Source organism: Cryptomeria japonica, chromosome 4, assembly GCF_030272615.1.
Source record: "Cryptomeria japonica chromosome 4, Sugi_1.0, whole genome shotgun sequence".
Lineage (NCBI taxonomy): Eukaryota > Viridiplantae > Streptophyta > Pinopsida > Cupressales > Cupressaceae > Cryptomeria > Cryptomeria japonica.
This window is the reverse complement of record NC_081408.1, coordinates 8,468,264-8,483,097: the sequence shown is the minus strand read 5'-3', so window position 1 is coordinate 8,483,097 and position 14,834 is coordinate 8,468,264.

Below are 14,834 nucleotides of genomic sequence, written 5' to 3'. Positions count from 1 at the left end.
TAACTTACATCAAGAGTCCCATTGGTGTGTGAGCAAGTCTTTGAGTATTTTCATATTTTGAATTCATTGAACCGATTTTCCCGCATACATTTCTAGCACCCACCATGGGGCATAACCCCATTAATCAAATCGGTTTTTGAATCTGACAATCTTTGCAGGTACACTGGAAAGGAGAATCAGTGTGTGGGGAATCTTTCTTAGTGCATCTAGTTAAGATTCCAGTGCATCAGGTATACTGTTCGGCGCGTGGAACCCATATCCTTGCTTGTAGAGACCCTCACTAAATAGATACTCATGCTTGTAAATAAACCACTTGGAACTTAAGATACTTTATTCATATATTGAACTAAAAGTTTTAATGATACTTTATTGTTATAGTCATATTGCAATGTACTTAGTTAAGAACCAACCATTTCATTCTAGAAGACAAAGCACATTGATGTTCAATATCAAATTTTTAATTTGTGCTTGAGGATGGTAGGGTAAAGCTAGTTAAGGTACATAATTTGATGAATATTTTAGATTCTCTAAGGTTGTTAGTACAAAGAAGTTTAGATGGTGTTCAGAGTATATGGGCTCCTTGGCCCCTAGCAATTAAAACATGCTGTCAATACCCCTCCTATTTTTGTTGCAAGGTGTTCGACAAGTAGGAGTTTTTTAGGAAAATTTTGTCTCAACCTTTAAGTAATAAAATATTTTCATTGATAAATTTGCATGGGGGGTTGCAAGGAGGGTACATTTTATGTATAATTTATCATTGTAAATATTGATTGGTTATCATTATATTTTTTTATTAAGGAAAAAATAGGTTTTGAGGGGACCTGAAACACCTTACAACTGGTTTTGAAGGGACCTCAAACCCCTAGATTTTACCAAGATCTAGAATCCACAATAATATGCTACCAAAGAGTACAAAAATTGAAAATCAAAAGCCCATACACGATTGAAATAACAAATTCCAGCCAAACACTAGCACAATGACAATCAAATAAATCCAACCAAAAAATTAAGAGATAGCCAATACAAATCTGGTTGGTCACACCATCAATATTACAACCTGAAACTATAGGTCTTTAAATAAAAGGAAGAGGGTTTAACAAACACCCTTAGCCGACCAACAACAATATTCCTGGCTCCCTTAAACTGCGAGAAATAATGCAAGATGCTAAAAGCTAGCTGAGACAATAACCAAAAATAACCACCATCTATACTGGGCCCTTTAAAACTGTCAACATCCATCCAGACAAGAAAACACAAAAAAAAAATTAATAGTTGAACAAACAATATGGGGGTTCTCTCCAATACCATCCATATCCACCTCGAAAGAAGGAAGGGTGACTAGAATAAGACAAACTAGAGAAAACCCATGTCACAAAGAGAGGTCAAGCCAAAAGATACTGCAAGAAAGAAAATTGTTGGACCTAAGAAGACAAAGCCTCAATAAGTCATCAAATAAACACCAAGGCACATGAGAAATGAAAAAATAACCCCATGTGGTCTGCTAGATCAAGTAGAGAAAGAGGAAAAAGGTCACAAGAAGTAAACACTGCACCCTTACCCTTAGGGCATTTAGCTAGGATTCCATTATGACCACACAAAGCTTGGTGGCTAATCCATATAGATCTCCCCTTGAAGATCATCATGTAAGAATGTAGTCTTCACATCCATCTGATACACTGAACAACCCTTAGATGAAAAAATAGAAAGTACATGAAATATTAAGAATTGAAATTGAGAAAATAGAAAATAATCACACACAAAATTGTTGAAGGTGAGTATTATTAGGAGGTTCCTTCAAGTGTTGTTTCCTATCCATAGATAGAAGTGAATATGACATAAGTTTTCCTTAGAAGCTGTCTTTTGAATATGCATTGCATTAGTTTTATTTTACAATGGAAAGAGTAATGGAAAACATGTTGATTATAAGGTCATACAAGTTGCATGTGGAAGACTCATTTGTAGAAAAACACTCACACATTCTCATTAGACATCTTGAGTTTCATGAATGAGTAGGTGAAGAAAGAATTTAAGAGAATAAATTTTCATCTTTAGAGGCATAATAAATTTAAGATGATATATCAAATGAGATCTACGCATGCAAAAAAAATGCAAGTATAGTAGGTCTATAGGATAAGATGATATGGATGCCAATTTTAACTTTGCTGATCAACAAGTTTACATAAAAAAATTCATTTATTTTCAGTGAACTATCAACTAGTCAATTGGATTATAAAGAGTAGACAAGTGATGTTGGATATGGATCATATCAATAAACTTCTTCACTTAATAATTCTTGAAAGAAGACTTATTACTATATTTGAAAATAAAGGAAAGTTAAAATGTAAAATAATATTTTCCATTCAAACATTGCATATGACCTTATCAGTACCAAATTTGAGTAGAATTTCTCCCCCTTACTTTTTCAATAGTCAATCATTATAATGATAAAGGTGTAAACTAGGGAATAAATCTTATTATAAAGGCCAAGGTCAATAAAGAGGTGGAAGTTCTTAAATAGGAGAATAGATAATATTGCTATGTTTACATTGGGGATATTTCTTGAAAAAGTCATGGGAGTCTTACTTCATATTTGCCAATTATTTTTTATATAGAGGATTTTTCATATGCATTTTTCCATTGAATAGTTCGCAAGCACTATTATATGCCAATTGTAGAAAAATAATTATTTTTGCCTTTGTCGAGCAACAACATTTAAGGTCATTTTATTTCTGATAGTACAAGACATAAGAAATAAGAAAGTATTGAGAAATATTCTTGTATATGTGCATCTATGAATATGAACTTTTTAAGTGTAATTAAGAATGCCACCTTTGCCAAGATAATAATAATATTGTATCATTTTCTTGCAACAACCATATTCCAAGAAGTGAAGTTTGAAGAAGGGGATATGAAATTAATGGTATAAGAAATGAAAGTGTCATTGATGGTTAGTGCTTACATTAACCATTGTTTTAGCAGGAATTTTTTAAATTTTTTATGAATAAAATTACTAGTATAAGTTAAAAAAATAATTTAGAAGAGAAAAACTAAGGTCACCAAAACTAGAAAAATTTACCTTAGCTTGATATAAATACACAATTTGGTTTACAACTAGTTGACTTGCCATGAATATGACATAATGTAATGCTAAGTTGAAAATATTTATTCCATGAGTATTTGATTTTGTTTCTAAGCATAAGAGAGAGTGTGGTCATTTGAATGAGCTCTAAAGTATCCAAAATATCAAATTTTGTCTTGGAGGTTGGAGAGTTGAGAAATGTCATTACAGGGCATTGATGTAGACACCTAAATCAATGTATACATGATCACACTTGATTTAAAGTTTTCTTATCCATTAATTAATTAAATATTTTTTATTTATTTAATTAATATAGCCTTCACTTTTATGCTTTAATTGAATTTATATTTATTTTAAAAAGTCTAGCCATATCCCAAAAAATATTCAACTAAATCTCAATTTATTAATTCCTAATTAATTGATTGATTTAGACTAATTAATTCCCACCACTTTTTTTTCCAATATCTATTTCTTGTAGCTTAACCTTCAATCATTGTTAATATAATTTTAACCATTTAATAAAAAGCTCTAGCTAGGCTAGAGTAATTATGTGAATTCAATTTTACAGAGGTTTAATAGACAAGATTGTACGTAATTATGTGTTCCTTTTATAGTTGCAGTAAAATTGTCTATTTTATATTTTCCAAAATCCACATTATAGATGGAAGACACAAGTTGAGTGTATTACCAAAGAGTAGTCGGAAGTTTGATATATGCTATAGTTTGTACAATTGAAATTGTCGAACCAGTTAAATTTAGTTTTAGATATATGTCTAATCCTACTAGAGTTTATAGGGATGTAGTTATAACATTATTTGGATATTTGAAGGGTGCTTCAGAGTATTCTTTCATTTTATCATTATAATTTGATAAGAGATGATATTTTTATAATATTAATGGTTATGTGGATTTAAAATAAGTAGGTGATGTTGATAGTATAAGATTTTGCACTTCTTATGTGTTTACTTTATCTCATGGTGCAATTACTTATATGATTAAGTGATAGGTTGTTTCTTTATAGATTGTCAAAGAATAATATAAGTAGATACTCATGCTTGTAAAGAAACAATTTGGAACTTAAGAGACTTTAGTCATATATTGGACTAAAAGGTGTAATGATAGTTTATTGTGATAGTCATAGTGCAATATACCTAGTCAAGAACCAAACATTTCATTCTAGAAGACCAAGCACATTGATGTTCAATATCAATTTTTTAGATATGTGCTTGAGGATGGTAGGGTAAAGCTAGTTAAGGTACATAATTTGATGAATATTTTAGATTCTCTAAGGTTGTCAGTACAAAGAAGTTTAGATGGTGTTCAGAGTCTATGGGCTCCTCGGCCCCTAGCAATTAAAACATGTTGTCAACACCCCTCCTATTTTTATTGCAAGGAGTTGGACAAGTGGGAGATTTTTTAGGAAAATTTTGTCTCAACCTTTAAGTAATAAAATATTTTCATTGATAAATTTGCATAGGGGGTTGCAAGGGAGGTACGTTTTATGTATAATTTATCATTGTAAATATTGATTGTTTATCATTATATTTTTTAATTAAGGAAAAAATAGGTTTGGAGGGGACCTAAAACACCTTACAACCAGTTTTGAAGGGACCTCAAACCCCTAGATTTTACCAAGATCTGGAATCCACAATAATACGCTACCAAAGAATAAAAAAGTTTAAAATCAAAAGCCCATACATGACTGAACTAACAAATTCTAGCCAAACAATAGCACAATGAGAATCAAATAAATCCATCCAAAAAATTAAGAGATAGCCAATACAAATCAGGTTGGCCACACGATCAATATTACAACCTCAAACTATAGGTCTTTAAAGAAAATTAAGAGGGTTTAACAAACACCCTTAGCTGAACAACAAGGATATTCATGTCTCCCTTAAACTATGAGAAACAATGCAAGACGCTAAAAGCTAGCTGAGACCTTAACCAAAAATAACCACAATCTATACTGGGCCCTTTAAAACTGTCAGCATCCAACCAGACAAGAAAACACAAAAAAACTATTAAGAGTTCAACAAAAAATAGGAGGGTTGTCTCCAATGCCATCCATATCAACCTCCAAAGAAGGAAGGGCCACTAGAATAAGACAAACTAGAGAAAACCCATGTCACGAAGAGAGGTCAAGCCAAAAGATACTACAAGAAAGAAAATTGCTGGACCAAAGAAGACAGACCCTCAATAAATCTTCAAATAAACACCAAGGCACATAAGCAATGAAAAAATAATCCCATGTGGTCTGCTAGATCAAGTAGAGAAAGAAGAAAAAGGTCACAAGAAGTAAACAGTGGACCCTTACCCTTAGGACCTTTAGCCAGGGTTCCATTATGACCACACAAAGCTTCGTGGCTACTCCATATAGATCTCCTCTTGAAGATCATCATTTAAGAATGTAGTCTTCACATCCATCAGATACACTGAACAACCCTTAGATGAAACAATAGAAAGTACAAGAAGAATGGAATACATCCTGGGTATAGGGGAAAGGTTTCAGAATAGTCAATACCTATAGCCTAAGGAAAGCCCTTAGCCATTAGACAAGTCTTATACTTATTGATTTAGAACTATCAACTGGAAATTAGGTATGATAAACCCATTTATAGCAAACCAACCTTCCTTTAGGAAGAGGAACCAAATCCAACGTATGATTCTTCATCATAGAAGAATACTCCTTAGCCATAGCACTATCCCATTCTGGAATAACAGAAGCATCTATAATATTTTGTGGATCAATACTGCATGAATATAAACACTCATATCTAAATTTTGGGAATGAGTGTGGGGAGTAGTTGTAGGATCAAATGCAAGAGAACCAACATCCAGAATGACTATTGTAAAGCGAAAAATCGAACCCTAGGTGTTCCCCCACTCCACTCCAAGGAGAGAGAAAGGAGGTCACTAGGATTGACAGTTTTCACTTAGGAGGGACTTTACATTCAAAAGAGGGGTTGAAACTCACAAGATCCAATCCCACACAATGCAAGATTGGATTCTAAATGAGTTTCAAGGGTTGAAACAGCAAGGCTACCCTCTTTTGTAAAGAATGTAGATAGAAGGATTGAACTAGGAGTGTATGTGAAAGTAAGAAAGATTAGCTTGCAGATAGAAATAGAAACATAGGATGAAGCTGCAGACCTAGAATTAGCAGTAAAATGTCGAGACGATTTTGTCCTACAAATTTGAGCGGAAGTTGACGAGACAATGGCGCCCGGCGTGCACACGGTCCTCCGAAAAATCCGCGAAACGAAGGGGGATCTGTTCGTCTCTGCACAAGGGTTCCAGATCTTCAATTATAGCCGCGTACCTGCAACCTACACATAGAAAAGAGAGGATGATTGGGGGGTTAGGGATTAGGGGGTTGCCTTTAGGTCAAACACCGATTTTGGAATTAACCAAGAAATGAGAATGTTGTAAATGTAAATGTTTGTAATGTAAACAAGTACTGATACCTTGTTGTAAGAATGTTTGTATTCTTACATGCGAAGGTGTAATGTTGTTGTATGTTGTATGTTTGTAAGTGATCTCCTCTTCAATGGTTGAATCCTTGTCTTGAATGCAACACTTAGCCTTGAATGGAGACTTAGAATGCTCAATTGCTTGAAGGAATGCTTGAATGCTTGAATGTTTGAATGTTTTCCTAGCGCTTCCGCCTCTTGTACACATATGTCCTTCCTCCCTCAAAATGGGAGAGGAAATGTAGTTTATATACTTGTCGATTAGGGTTAAAAGACTGATTTTTCCAACCTTGGGCTGACCTAGAAAGATTATTTTCCAAATTGCAAACTTGAAGACCCGATGCCCAAAAGAGACCGGGCCCAAAATAGGGCCAGGGACTAGGGTGCTGGGCGCCATGGTCCTGAGGGACCAAGGCGCTAGGTGCCATGGTCCTGAGGGACCAAGGCTCTAGGCGCCATGGTCCTGAAGGACCAGGGTGCTGGGTGCCATGGTCCCACCTCCCGGGAGAGCAAGGTGCAAGGAAGGATCAAGCCAAGGTGTAGAAATATGCAATTTTTGATGTCACAAACAAGTTTCGGGGTCTCCATTCAGGTTCAATGTTGTGTCGCCATCGTGACGACCCAAATGCAGCCAAAATTGCAAGTGTCACATTTTTAGGATGCTACATTTAGCCCCCACTTTAGTGGGAGTATAAGCGTACGCCCATACTTCCGGTAAAGTAAAAGGAAACAACATTGAAAGACTTTCACCACATCAAGGAGGCAAGATACACCAAGCCCCCAGTGGACTAAGGATCTTATGACTTCAATTAACAAAGTAAAAGGGAAGATCACAAGGGAGAACCATGACTGTCAGTAGTAAGGTTCCCTCACTATGAGTCATGCATTCAAAATACCAAAAATTTTCAAGGCAAACCTAAGTTCGTTAAGAAATTTTCAAGTATCCTGAAGAGATATGGATGGGGTGTATGCCCCCCTACGTTAAAGTGATCGCACATGCCCCATCAGGGGTGATTGCTTTAAGGTAGTGATACACATAAGAAATGAGAAGGGAAAGGAGCATGTTATCACAAAGATTTAGCCCCCAAGTGTGAGATAAACCCAAGGATAATAGACACAAAACACAAAGCATGAGGTGACTTCGCTTTCCTTAGGGTCAATATGCTGTATGATAATTCATGTATATCATATGTATGTATGCATAATTGTTCTTCATTCCCCAATCAAGGAAGGTCACCTAGAAGAAGGGAACACGTGTCTTTTGAGTCAACATGAGAGAGACCAAAAGAGATCTCAATGCTTTGCATCGTCCTCAAGTAGACAACACTAAGGACAACAAATAGAAGAATGATAATAACACATAGAAGAAGTAACAAAAGAAAGAGAGGAGGAGAGAGTCTGCTATGCTAATGAAACTAGTCTAGCACGTCATCGACCCCCCGATCTTACTGATCAATATTTCGGGAACGCAGGGAACATGCTAGAGGAGGAACATCCAACACAGCAGATGGAGCTATCACAAGATCCAAACAAGGGCTATGTTCATGTTCCAAGCCACGTTGTTCTTGTCTAGGAGCTAGGATAAGTGCTTTAGAAAATTCGTTAGATAAATGGTTATCGATATCAACAAATTCATATTCACTATCAGAAGCAAGAGGAGTAACATTTTCATCATGAATAACATTTTCATCTATATCATCATCAAGATTTATAAAAATAGGATCTTTAACTCGCACAAGATCAAAACCATCATGCATCTTATGTTTAGGAGATTTTGGCTCAATTTTCAGCTGAGGAGAAAATGGAATAATACTAGCTGAAGGTGCTTTTGGGGATTGCAATGTTTGAGAAGCAACTACACAAGCTCTAAGATGACGCTTTCGTCGGCGTTCATGCGTAGAACGATTTTGTCTAGTCTTAGTAGGAAGTTGAGAAGATTGAGGAGGAGGAATGTTCTCATCCTTATCACTTGGGTGTTTAGGTTGTGGTCTCTTAGGCTAGATAATAGGAGAAGAGGAGGGTCTCTTCTCTTTATAAAAGGAAGGAGGAGGAACTGCTCCATATAAAGGAGGAATATTTGGTTTAGGAAGGAGACCAAGTCCATCATGACGAGGAGGTATAGGTCTACTTTTAGAAAGTTTATTAGACATAGACATAGTCACATCCATAGGAATGGGTTGGGAATCTTCTTGAGGAAAGACATTAGTTTTATCTTTCAAAGGAAGAACTTCCTTCTCAAGAATGATAGGAATATAAAGTTTGGGTGTTCTAGGTTCACTTAGAGATAGGATCATATCTTTCTTCCAGAGTGAAATTACCCCTGGCCTTGATTTTCTCCATGTTCATCCAGAAAGATCTAATTGCATCCTATGTGCTCAACCCACAAATTCCCAACTGCCAATCATGGTCAGGGTTAACCACCTTGTTATCATTAACTATGTTGCACTAGAGATCCTGGAGTTCATAAACAGAAGTCCTTGCATCGATGATCATAGAATTGAAGGTAAGAACTCAACACATTATGGTTTTCTTCAGCACAAAAAGCTAACATTCATCTGCCACCAGCTTGATTGAGTGTTCTGTCAAAAACCTGGTAACTCCATATTATTCTATTTTGACAAACAAAGGCAAGATATTCTGCCATTTGTGCTCCTCCTTCTCCCATGGCACAAGCTAATTTTGAACTTTGGCAATAAGGCCCTGTATTTCATTGCATAGCCTTGACGAGTTGGTAATGTAATTCTCACCATCCTTGATTATTCCCTCAATCCATTTCTCCATAGCTTCAGCAATACTCTTGGCCCATTGAACATGGTTCATTAGCTTTTTATTTTCCGACAAAGTTGGGTCGAAGTTCTCTGTAGCATGAGATATTGGGAGTGCCCCAAGGCAACCAATACTATCAAGGAACTAGGCTAGAACATTTATGTGTCACTTTAGTTCTCTCTTTTCTCGCCCATCCTTCTCCGACCTAGTGAGCATTTTCTTTGTTGATACCTGGAAGAAATGATTGTCTATGTCTCTACTCATGTTTCCCAATTCCAACTTTGTAATCTCGAAATCATCGAGGCTAGCCTCCTTGTTTTCATCCTTGGGTTTATACGAGGTGATTTCAGCAACCCATTTTCCAGTTCCCTCATCATTGTCCAGGCGAGTGGCAGTCTTGAATCTTTTCAGCTTTGGATTCTTCTCTATGTACTTAACGACCATTTCCTAAATCAGAATAGTCACAGGAAGAAAACTCCATTTTTTGTTCACCGAGGTGGTCAACCACTTAGGAGTTGCACTAAAACCAGTGGATCCTTCGATCATCTTGGGCACTAGCAACATCATCATCCAAGTCTTCAATTTCAAATATCTGGGCATCGAGAATGGTATCTTTCACGCCTGTATCCTTTGCCTGATCCATCTTTCTTTGAGTGGCACTTCGAGACCGGGTATGCCGAGGAGTACAAAAATCCAAAGTTGAATTAGACCTATGTCTAAGCTGGGGCGACTTGTTATCCTTACCTGCACAAACAGGCATAGAAGTATTGTTAGAAAGATGATTTGGTGAAGGTAGAGGATCCTTATTACTTCTCACAGAATTAGACTTAACGCCTGATTTCATTGCTTTCTTATTGGCCACCCATGTCGTGGTCCTTTCCAAAACTCCTTTGGTCCTTAATTGTATATCATATTTCTCTTCCTCATCCCACTTAATTGGAGGCATTTCAATTTCTACATAGGCTAAGCACCCTAGTTTGAATAGCTCTAGATAATCCTCCTAGAACCCCTTAGTATCCAACTTTATCTGCAATGAAACAACTTGTTCTAACACCAATCTCATGTTTCCCCTTTTGGATACTTCAAGTTCATCTGTACAATCTTCCCAGAAATCCTCTAACCGTGGCATTGGAAGGTATTGCATTAGACCAAGACTTCGGGAAAATCCCTTATTATCAAAACCTTTCCTTTCAGGATAGAGGGAAAAATTGAAATTCCTAAGGTCTGCTCCTATACTCAAAGCATTAGACATTGAACTACACGACAACACGCCCAATTGGATGGGAAAATGACCTTCCCATTTGTCCCTGGGCTGTGCCTTTTTGATTACAGAGGTTAGTTACCTGCATATCTCCACCAGAACAAAGCAATCTGAATAGAAGTGAGGGAGCTTGAAGGGCTCCTCTTCAAAGCTGCCTACCCGTATGTAACAAAAGCATGGAAACTGGATATTAAAACTACCAAACCTCTTTATTAAAGTCTGTGCATCTTTAGAGATTCTTTTAGCTTTCATATTCTTCAATTCATGACACAAATCACCTAGAAAAGCATTGTGCACCCTTCTAAAACACTGTAAAGCTTTATCCTTTTGTAGCATGGGATAGAACTCATATATAGGAAAATCCTCCTTAGTGAGTTGTTTCGGTATTCCAACCAACTCCTTAACACAAGCCAAACAATACAATAGATATGAAGACATAAAGAGGTTTTGTTTGAACTGTTTAGCCAAACTCAGTTGTTCTCTCATTGAATCAACAATCAATTCAGCCCAATCCAAATATTGCTTCCTTCTAAAACTAGCTGCACATAGCAATAAATCTAGTCGTTGAAGCTATAAGCTTCAGTGGATCCTCTGGCTTGGTGCAACAAAATCATTACATCATAAATGTGAGGCAACATGTGATTCTTATTAGGATTCTTGGGTAACCTGGAACCACCTCTTTGAGGATCCTTCAACCAAAATTTTGCTACATTGTTATGGTGTCTGGTTGTATCTGCGTTGAACTCGGTGATTGACTGAGCAGGGGAAAAGTTGGAGAACTGGTAATCAGGTATCTTGAAGACTGAGGAAATTATTTCACAATTTATGGCAAGAAGGGTTTCACCATTGTCTCTCCTAATTTTTTCAGACACTGGGTCGTATCTAGCAATACATTCCCGAATCAATTCTGGGCAAGGAATGGTTGGGGGAAAAGTTGCGGCTTCTATGAGACCACTACTCAAAATCTCCACACCAAAAGACTTGTCAATTCCCTTGAACACCCTCTCTTTCAACACCTCAAGGTGTTCCCCTTTCAGGTCAGTATCACTAACTATGGGTTCAGTGGATGCCAGGCTAAAAACATTCCCAAACAAATGTAGTGTGGACTTCATAATTTTAAACAATAAGCCTAAATCAGTTATAGTAAAACTTTCTGTAAGAGAGAAAATGCAAGTAAAAACCATTGGAGAGGACAAGAAAAAGACTCACCTTCATAGTTGAACAACCAGATGATGGCTAGCAGCAAACAAGACTCCTATCCAGGAAAAACAAAGACACAACAGCGAGGAACAAATGTGGAGCACTAACAATCCTTCATACCTTATTAGTGAAGGCAATGATATGGAAACATTGAATGCAATAATTCCAATTTTCAGTCCGAGTGTGTTGAGATTGTGGATTAGACATCGCACACATGCATTGAATGTATGGCGGCATTTTTGAAGTAACCGCTAGTTCCCAAAATGATTACTTACTTCAAAAAACCAAGGATTGACGTCACTTAAGACATGGTTCTGCCTCCTCATATTTGGCAATGAATGCACCATCAAATCATTAAAACCCATGGGACCCACCAACTTCAAACAGATATGAACATCCTGAACAGACTTCATGGGTGTTCAAGTAGTTCAAGATGTACGCCGTTCTCAAGGAGAATTTTGCTGAGAAAACAAATAATATCAAGCTGCTGACCACTTGTCCTATATTGAACATGTTTGAACCTCTTGAACTTGGTTCAATGAGTTCAAAACCCAGAGAGAAATAAAGTAACATATCACCGAACAAGAAACTTTTATAGAGCCGCTGCAAGACACTTGGAGAAAATATTAGTATGAAAAACCTCCCTGAACACCTAGGAACCTATGGAACCTAAATGAACCTATTGAACCCGGTTCAAAATGGTTCAATGTGTTCACAGAGTTCAACCAATTATCTAAACTTGACTTTTATGATTGAAAAAGGATTTATAGACGTACTAAGGACTTGAACTAAGGTATCACAAGAAAGATTAGGACTCCAACTGAAAATCTTAAGGGATGACTCGCTCTTATCATGAGGAATAAATGATGCAGTAATTTTGGCTCTAACTAGGGATTGTATTTTACAAAGGAAAATGCAAAGAACTCTCAAACTCTTGTTTCACACGACCAAAAACAAAAAGGGGAAAGGATAAGGTGACTCACAACTAAGAACACCTAAGTTACTATATACAGAACTCTCGATCATAGGACTTACAATTTGTAGAGCTTGAGATCTTGCCCATTGTAGGTATAGGGCATAATCGGTTCATTGACGTAGCTGAGTCTGAAAGCATTTTGTCCCACCGCTTCACAGATCTTGAAAGGGCCTTTTCATAACGAATCAAACTTTTCATGAGTACCCTTTGGCTCTTTCCTTTTATCCCATAACAACACCTCATCCCCTATTAGGAAACCTCTTGGCCGAGCTCTCATGTCAAAAATTCTCCTCACTCGGCTTTGATGCTTTGAGATTCTATCCACCAGCAACTCCCTCTCCTCTTCCAACTTCATTAGGTACATAATTCTTTCCTCCAAAGCATTCTGAAAGAAAGAATCTTCCACTACTGTCTGCAGCTTGGCTGCTGATAATTCCAGAGGTAAAGAAAGTTTTGCTCCGACCCCATACAAAAGCTTAAAAGGTGCCATTCTAATGGCCCTCTTGGGCGTCGTCCTATCTGCCCACAAAGCCTCATATACCTTCTTATGCCAATTTCAAGCACTTTCATCAACCAACTTTTTCATGATGACCATCAGGTTCTTGTTGCTAGACTCTGCCAATCCATTACCCTGTGGAAAGTAATCAGAGGAATGGGAGAGGGTAATTTGATGCTCATAGAAAAACATAGTCAACTCCTCAAAAGAGAAATATGATGCGTTATCCGCAACAATCTTTTGAGGAACCCCAAAATGGACTAGGATGTAATCCTTGAGAAAACTACACACAACCTCTGAGTTTGCCTTTTAGTGGGAATGGCTTCTACCCACTTGGTAAAGTAGTTAGTTGCTATCAAAATGTATATATGACCAGCACTGGAATGAGAGTTTATTGGTCCTATGAAATCAATGCCCCACTGTTTGAAAGGTTCATCTACTACCATAGGCCTTAAAGGCAGGGCCGCCAAATGTGGCTTCTCGGAAAAGAGTTAGCATTTCTCACACTCTTTAACATAAATATATGCATCCCTAAACATGCTTGGCCAATAAAAAAAATTCCTCAAAATTTTAAAAGCAGTAACAGACGATGAGAAGTGTCCCCCATAGGCTTCACCATGGTAGATCTCCAAGAGTTTTTGCTGTTGAGGTTTATCTACACACCTTAAGTATGTTCCATCTAAACCTTTTTTGTACAAAAAATCCTGCCAAATTACATACTTAGCAACTTTTAACTTAAGATTCCTTTGTTCTTTTGCTAACAAATGACTTGGGTAGCTACCATAAGTCAAATAATAGGCCACATCAGAGAACCAAATATCCTGCAATCCAACAAAAAGAGTTAATGGTAATTCGACTTCTGTTTCCACCTCATTTTCTGCTATCAACCTGCATAAGCCTTATCCTTTGACTGTCTTTGTAGGGTGAATATCTAAATCATATTCTTGAATTTTTGTTACCCAAGTTGGTCACTTATTTAGTCCAACCTCTTGCTGAGTTAAAATGTTTTTCACTGCGGAATCTGGGACAAAAACCAAAGAGTGGGAGTGCAGAATATAGTACCAAAACTGTTTCGTAGCTTTAACTATGGCATAGGCATGTTTCTCCAAGAGTGAGTACTTAAGTTCATGCCTCTTGAGTGGGATACTCATGAACACTATAGGTGCTTTGGCCCCAGATTCATCCAACTATAATAGTATTCCAGACATCATATGCTCTGATGCATAACAATACAAAATGAAGTCCTTTGTGAAATCTGGGTTAATGAGAGTAGGCGCATTTGCAGCTGAACCCTTGATTTTTTTGAAAGCTTGTTTGGCCTCTTTAGTCCATTTGAAAGGATGTTGTTTGCTTAACAAGCTGATGATGTGTTTTGTGGTTTTTGCAAACTCCGGAATGAATGTCCTTAATAAATTCACTTGACCAAAGAATGACCTTACTCCAGTCCAGTTGGAAGGTAAACTAAGATGTTGAATTGCATTAACTCTCTCAGGATCGATCTTGACTCCTCCCTTTGAGACAATATGTCCTAGCAATTTGCCCACTGTGACACCGAAAACTGATTTCTTTGGGTTCAGGGAGAT